The following is an 8,836-nucleotide window of genomic DNA, read 5'->3' as shown; positions in this document are numbered from 1 at the left end:
CTTAGGAGCCCCTTCTCTGTGCTTTCATAAGAAAGACCCTTACTACTATTATTATTACTATTTAATTTTTCTTTTTCTCTCAATCAATTTAAAGTGTGAGGGATGGCACCTTCTTTGTTTACCATTTCTTTCAAGGAGCATCTTGTCTGACACTAGCTCTAGACTTACAAAGACAAACATTGTGGAAGCATTAAGCCCATATTCCCAAAGTGTTTCACTGGCAATGATCACAAGCCAGGCCACTCTTACTTCTGCTCCTTGGTTCCTATACCCCCCAGTATTTTACCTACTGGTGACAGTTCTGTATAATGGTCATTCATTTAGGTATACACTACTTCCTCAAGGATACCATTCTAACCTCACAGAATCATTTCTAACCTGGTACATTAGCTCTGACTTCAAAAAAACCACTTCATTACTCTTTTATGCTAGCAGTGTTGGGGTCATGTAGTATGTCAGATCACAAATTACGTGCCCATTACTGCTTTTCATTTGCTGCAGATTTGGATTCTTGGTTCTTTAATGGCTTGATGTTATGTGGGATCCTGTATCTGTGCATCAAATAATCTATTAGTCTTTGGTTAGTGATTTTGGTGAGGACCCTGCCTGCAGGAAAGAAAAACATGCCTAGAAATGTGTCAGTTCCAACCAATACCAATTTTTGCCTTTTCCAAGATGGAAGGGGTACAATGGAATCAAGTTATCACCAAGTGATGACTTGGTCTCTTGAAGGGATGCAGTTATATTTGGGCTTAATTTTGGTCTTCTTTTCTATAATGTTAGGTACTAGACAGGGACAGTAGTTACATCAGTCTTGGTGAGGAAGAGCCCATGATATTGGGTCCATCCATTGCCAAAGAGCCTACTTCCACAGTTGTTTTGTTGTGGTGGTGGTTGTTTTCCCCATGACCCTATTATGCCACTGGGCAGAACTGGGAGGGTACAATGAATGACACTGGCCTACATCAACTGGCCAGGTAATTTTATCTACTAGGTTGTTTACTGACTCTTTTGTGATAGGTGCTCCCTGGAGGATATTAACATACAATACAGAGTTCTTTACACTTCTGGCCTTTTCCCTTATGCTACTCACAAGCTTCTTCTCTAGACCTCCTTGATCTTCCACTCTGTCTCCTTCTAGGCCTCTGGCCATCCAGCCAAACTTTTGCCACTGACCATGAATCTCTATATGTTCTTACTTCAGACCACTTTCTTTCCACACGAAGTTGATGATTAGGTATACTAGCCCCAGGATCTGTCCTTTAGAAAGACTTCTCCTTACAAGTATCTTTCAGGGCTACTCCTGTATGGAGCTTTAGTGCAGCTGCTTTCTATTTTCAGCTTGTATCCACATATGGAGCCAACCTATCCATGACCTAAGCTCAGCTTTTTCTCTTTTTTATCAGATGGTCATAAAAGACCCCTGTGCAACCAGAGATATGAGTGGAGAGAGAAGTATTAGTGCAATAGTGGTGAAAGGCATCGACTTCTGAGATACTTGCTTATGCACCTTACTCATGTCCTCTAGCACTGCTTGTGTCTAATCACAGGTATAAAATCTCTATGTAATAATGGGTCATTATTGAATCTAGCAGGCCATATGATTTGGTGAGTCTGATGGAACCACATTCATGATGGGCAGCTCTGGCTGCATGATCACATGATGTCCTATGGTCCAGCATCCCATCTTTGCCAGGGTCTAGAAGTATTACAAAAGTGAGGTCTAGGAAGATAAATTGTGAAGTTACAAAAAGACAATAAAAATGTACTAATATAGTAGCATATGTGTCAAGGGTATGGTGAAGAAAAAATGTTAAGATCCTAGACTATTCAGGAAGAGGGTAAGGTAAGGGTATTAATTAAATGTAGACTTTGATATGTTAATTGTGTTGTATTTTTTTCAATAACCACTAAAAGAACAGAAAAATAATACTTAACTCCCAGACAAGTAAATAGCAAAAGATAATTTTAAAAAATTTCAAATGAAAGTAAAAAAGGAAAGACAAAGTATTTAGAAGAGCATACAGAGAGTATACAGAAGTGTACAAATAGAAAGGATGAAGGAAGATATTAAAGTGGATAAGTAAAAATATTAAAATGTAAATGGACAAAATTATGCAATTAAAAATAAAAGTTGTCATATTAGACAACTAATAGTATTTAAAGAGTATATATAACATAAAGATATAGAAAGGTTAAAACTATAAGAATGGAAAAAGATATACTGTAAAATTACCAACTAAAAGGCAATGATATTAATATCAGACAAGGTATAAGGTAAAAACCATTACCAGAGCAAACGGGGGTCACTTTATAATGATAAGCCTTTTAAATCACTAGGAAGTTATAATTTTTTATTCATATGCAACTAATAACACAGTTTCAAAATATGTAAAGCAAAAATTCAACAGAATTGCAAGAGAAATAAAAAATTACACAATCACAGTGGGAGATTTTAACAATTTCTTTGAGTAATTCGTAGGTCAAGCAGATGGAAACTCAGTAGCTAGAGTATAGCCAATCAATATTATTACAAACTAGACCTAAGGTACATATAGAACATTGCATCCAATAACTGCTCAACACTCATTCCTTCTGAGTACATATATATATAGCCGTTTATAAAAGTTGACCTAAATTTTGGTAGCAGGTTTTAACAATTGTTCAAGGATTAAATACATACAGAGCATGATATCTGAACACAATATAATTAAGCTAGGAATAAATACCTTAAAGATAACTAGAAAATATCCACTCACAATACTATAAAATAATATGATAGACCTAAGAATAAAGCTAGCAAAAGACATATAAAATCTCTATGGAGAAAATTCCAAAAATTTTTGAGACATGAAGGAATTTTTGAGACCTCAATGAAAAGAAAAATACACCATACCCTTGGATTAAAACATTCAATATTATAGAGAGTCAATTCTCTAAAATTGATCCAGAGCTTTAATATAATACAAAATTGTAAGTTTTCATATACATAGCTTAAAAAGCCAATTTCTAAAATATATATGGAAGTAGAATAGACAAGGATACCTAAGGCATTCCTGAAAAACAAAGAATAAAGTGGGAGAACTTGTTGTACCAGATATTAATACTCATCAGAAAGCTATAGTAATTAACACAGTGCGATATTGGTACCTGGTTAGACAAGTCGACCAATGGAACTGATGTGTTAGGAATTCCCACAAAGGAACTAGGAAATGATTGATTGTTCTACAGCCATGGTAACAAATTGTCATCTGAGCCAGTTTTAAGCTTGTTCAAATAATCAACAGTAACTTGCCATAGCAAACACAAATTGCAAACCAACCAATCAGTATCACCAGTCAGTGCTAGACTCATTTCAATAAACCCAATTCTGAGTGCCAATCAATGAATAACAGTTTTATCTGAATTAACCACATTTCCAGATAATATCATTTACATTTCTCAAAATGTGTGCTTCCTAAAAACTTAAAGAAGATCAGCTATTCTTCTCAGAGACTGATCTTGATGAGCAGGCTTCTCCCTTACTCTAGTAAACAATAAATAACAGCTTTGCCTATTTATTTTGTGGTGAGTGGTGACCTCATCATCCTTTAAATGAACAGTGTGAGGAATTTAGAAACAGATCTCCACATAAGTGGACACTTGATTTGTAACAGAAATGATATCAGAGGTAAACCAGGAATGAATGGTGCTGAGACAGTTGGCTGATTTCTATCATATAACATGTTACAAAATGAATTTTATGTGGATTAAAACCTTAAGTGTAGAAGTCAAAACTGAAGCTTTTTTAACATAATGTAGAATATCTTCATGATCTCAGTTTTAGGAGGGATTTCTTAAACCAGTACACACAGAAGAAGCTGATTATCCAGTTTGGATGGAACCTGGCTGGGAGATTTAATAATTACAGGCACTACTAGGCCTAGGCACATCCAGAGCCATTACATTCCCTGCTCAGGACAAATATTCTGCAACTGGTTTTCTCTGGATGTGTTAGGAACTCCACATGGGTACCATAAAGGAATTCTTAGCAGTGTATCCAGAAAGTCAGTCCATCTGAGCAAGGGTCCTACTCATCTGTGTAACCCTGGGCTTGTTGACAGAAATAGAAGTAATGAAGGCTTAATGGAACTGAGGAAGTTAAAACGATGGCAGTTAAGTCAGCCAGGTCTCCATGGGCATAAAGAAATTGGGGACTTGTTCCTAGCCTTTTTACTGTGGTCAGCTTTCTGATTTCCACTAGAATGTGTTAGGGCTTTTAAATTCTTCTCATGGAATCCGTCTACCCTAAGGCCCTGCCCTAACCCATCACACCTGTCCTTTATTAGAGAGGTAATATAGCTGGCACTGTAACTCAGAGGACCCCTGGGAGACAGGAACCAGACAAGAAACTGTAAGACCAGGATCCCATTCCAGCCCCATCCTAACCATTACCATGGCAAGTCAGAGGACCACTCTGCTTTGCTTGCGAAGTGGAAGAAAGGACTACCAAACAGGTCTCTTGTGGGCCACTCTAAGGATGGTACCCAGAGACCGCAGCATGCTTTGTAAACTGAAGCAACTGATACCAAACTGAAGACTATATTGAGCGATAGAATAAATGTTTGCATTCCCCATGTAACATGAAAATTATCTCTATTTAAAAGAAACTGCCTCCAAAGTAGTGGTAACCACAAAGGAAAAGGATTTGAGTGTATTTGACTGTATTAAAATTGTAACCAAATACCATAACAACAATAAAAGGAAGCCACATATTATGTAAGAGGATATTTGCACCACAGATTCAGGAACCAGTACCCAGAATATATAAGGAGTTCCTACAAATAAATTTTAAAAAGCAGATAACTCAATAAAGAAATGGGCAAAATATTTGAATAGGCAAATCACAACAAAACATCCATATGACTCGTAAATATATGAAAAGATCTTCAATTTAATAAGTAAACAGAAAAATGCAAATTAAAACCACAATGAGATTACCTTCTCAATTGTTCAGCAACAATTAAAAAGTCTGACAATATCAAGTGCTGCAGAGAATATACTACAATAGGTAATCTCATATACTTTTTGTGGGAGTATAAATTGATATGCCATTTTTGGAAAAAAAAACCCTGGCATTTGTAGTAAAATTGAAAAGATGCATATCCTGTGATCTAGAAACTCCACTCCTAGGTATATAACCTAAAAAATATCTGGGAAATAAGTATTCAGATATCTTTACAAGAATGTGGATGTCAGGATTTTATTCTTTGTCCCAAATGAAAAACAATCCAAATGCCTACCAAAGTGTTATGGATAAATAAATGGTGGCGTATTAATGTGATGGAAGAGCAGGCAACAATGCAAATGAAACAATGAAAGCTTTGCACAAAAATATGATGGACGTCACATAGAAATTGGCAAAGAAGCTAGATAAAAAAATACATAGATTATGATTCCACTTATAGAAAGTTCAGAAGTAGACAAAGCTAACCTATACTGATTAGGGAGACATGCTTAGTGGGTAAAACTATAAAAAAAGCAGGAAAATGTTTGTGACAAAATTCTGAAGGGTGGTTATCTCTAGAAGGACAGGGAGGGATTGTGATTTTGGAGGGGACTCTGTGTGGAATGCTATGAATATTTTATTTACTTAACATGGGTAGTGATGTTGGCTTGTTTTATTTTTAATTTTTAAATTTTACTTACATGTTTTACGTTCTTTTCTGTGCATATGTCATAACAAGAATTAAAACAAAATAGGATAATTGGTGATCTGTGTCACTGTAGTGATTGAGAAGTCTCATTGTTGTGGTTCAAAGGAAGAATGTGTGATGAGTCAGTAGGAGACCTTGCTCAGAGGCTACTGTATCAGCAGGGTGCATTTGGATAAAGTAAACAGAAGAACCTGAAGCCAATTGCCCTAAACAATAAGGACATACATTCTCCGATACAAAGCAGTTGGGTTGCTGCAGCTCCTGGAGTCAGGGCTGGTTCCTTTTCTCTGTAGTTTTGTTCCTATGTTTTTACAGGTGTGGTTTTTGTCACCTCCAACTCCCCACCCCCACCCCCCGCCCCCGGGTTGAAGCAAGGTGGCTAAAATAGTTACAAACATCACATTTGGCTTTCCCTTCCTGGTTGATTTATAAAGATCTAGGAAGCCTTCTCCCATACTTCCTTTCATATTGCTTTGGCAAGTTTGGCATCACCATATGCATATTGTAAAGCAATCTTTATCAAATAGAAATGGGATTGAACTGATTCTGTTTGATGGAAGGCATGCTGGTGAATAAGTCACTGCAACCACTATTGAGAACTGCAGAGGGTCTGAGATTTACTTGCAAGCGAGCAAATTGGCCTGCCACAGTTTATGGATGTTGATGTAAGACATGAGATCATTCATCAGAGAGGAAGGACAGTTTCTTTTTTCTTTTTTTTTTTTTAAAGATTTTATTTATTATTTGACAGAGAGAATGAGAGAGAGCGAGCACATGAGAGGGGGGAGGGTCAGAGGGAGAAGCAGACCCCCCGCTGAGCAGGGAGCCCGATGCGGGGACTTGATCCCGGGACTCCAGGATCATGACCTGAGCCGAAGGCAGTCGCTTAACCAACTGAGCCACCCAGGTGCCCGGAAGGACAGTTTCTTACTCAGAGTGAGAGAATAGCCTATGTTAGCATTTTTGCACCGGTTCTCTGAAGCCCAGATCCTAAAGCACAGCAGAAAGAAGTTCGGGTGACACCTGCCCGCACAGTGAGTACATTAGAGGAGAGGGTCTTTGAGTTTAGGGAATCTGAATATTTTATCTTGGCCTATATAGCATTCCCTCCCTTTGTTGAAAGAGAAACACTATCACTGTCTTCCATGGCTGTTAACTCCATGAACATCCTTGAAAGTATATTCTGCAATAAAGGCTAGTTAGTGCCCCTGCTCAGAGGTAGAACAGAAATATGGGAGACTCCTGGATAACTGTTTTCCACCAACCTCTTGAATTCTCAAGAAATCTATCTTGAAATTGTCTATGAATGAATAAAGTGAATGAAGGCAGGTTGGAAATGCCTGATTTGGTTTAGAGGCAGGCAGTTTCCCTAAACAGCACCAAGATATTAATCTTGCAAGGGTAAAAGTTTAATGGAAGCTAGAGGAAATCTACAACCATTGGAATTCAGAAGACTGGATATTTCTAAAATATTATTTACAGGTTTAGATTTAAAAAATAATATTTAAGGGAAGCCAGGGTGGCTCAGTCTGCCTTCAGCTCAGGTCATGATCTCAGGGTCCTGGGATGGAGCCCCACATTGGGCTCCTGGCTCAGAGGGGAGTCTGCTTCTCCGTCTGTCCTTCCCCCTGCTTATTCTCTCCCTCTCCCTCTCAAATAAATAAATAAAAATCTCTAAAAATAATATTTAAAATATATATTTACAGATTTAGATTTTTAAAAAAATAATGTTACGCCTCATTGCCTTGAGAGATAGCTTGCCCTGAGAGAGAATACTTTCAGAGCATAAAACTAAATCTGAAAAGGAATTACCCAGTAAATTAGTAGTGTGTGTAAATACTCACTGTAGAAATAACAAACCATACAACAAAACAGAAATCATTGAAACAGTCACTGTCTTAAAAATTCCTGAACTCATGAAATATTTGTTTTTTTTTTTTAAAGATTTATTTATTTGACAGAGAGAGAGACAGCGAGAGCAGGAACACAAGCAGGGGGAGTGGGAGAGGGAGAAGCAGGCTTCCCGCCGAGCAGAGAGCCCGATGTGGGACTCGATCCCAGGACCCTGGGATCATGACCTAAGCCGAAGGCAGACGCTTAACGACTGAGCCACTCAGGCGCCCCGAACTCATGAAATATTTGTATGACTAGTTGTTACTTCTAATTCTTAGTACTTGGCTAGAATCTATAGCTATTCTTGCATCAATATGAAAGTATGATATAGTACAAGTCTTAGTCAGATCTTCCTCTAATGGGCTTTGTTCTTTATCTGTAGAGTGAGGATATGGGACTAAGTTATCTCAGAGGCCCCCATAGCTCTGAACTGCTGTTGCTATGTTAATTTACTGGAACTTCCCATTCCCAACACTTACTGCTCTTTCCCATTTTACCTCCCCAGATATACACCCCAATCTAACATGTGAACCTCTTTAAAGACTTTAAGCATTTTGAATTTCCCAGTCCTCCTAGGTGGTAGACAAAAGGGGTCATCATTTTTCAATTGACAAACAAAAACAAAAACAAAAAACTTTGTTGCTCAGAGGGATCAAATGACTTGCGTAGGGTCAGTTTTTTTTAGATCAGACATATATTTAGTAAGTAGCAGAGTCAGTACTCTGCTTAGAGACTCTGAGTCTGAATCTTGGGACTTGAAAGTCTCTGATGTGATTGTTCTTAGAGAATCCTCAAAATTTCTTCCTGCATAGGAGGAACACAGGCATCAAGGAAAGTCATTCGGTGGGTTGCTGTGATGACAGAAGACATCCCAGAGCAGACCTCTACCTGAGAATTCAGTTGGTTTCAGAAATGACCCAGGAATTTTGAAGCTAAGTGGAAACATTTTTTCACCAAGGTTTGCTCAAGTTCATCAAGCCTTTTGCAAACCTCTCATAATATGGACAAAGTAACTGTAAATGAAATCCAATGAGTAAATATAGTTCTTCTACCTTCTGTGATAGCCCTTCTTTAATTAACAGTTAGCCCTGTAGAGTCTGTCTCTGCTTGAACTTTTCTGCAATTAATTTGGTCCTGTATGAGGATGTGTGTATCTGTGTGTATGTGTATGTATCTGGGTATGTGCTCACACACACACACACACACACATTATGAGAAAAAGGGGGACATATACATTTGACTCATAA

Source organism: Neomonachus schauinslandi, chromosome 1 (assembly GCF_002201575.2).
Source record: "Neomonachus schauinslandi chromosome 1, ASM220157v2, whole genome shotgun sequence".
NCBI lineage: Eukaryota > Metazoa > Chordata > Mammalia > Carnivora > Phocidae > Neomonachus > Neomonachus schauinslandi.
Note: the sequence above shows the minus strand (reverse complement) of the source record.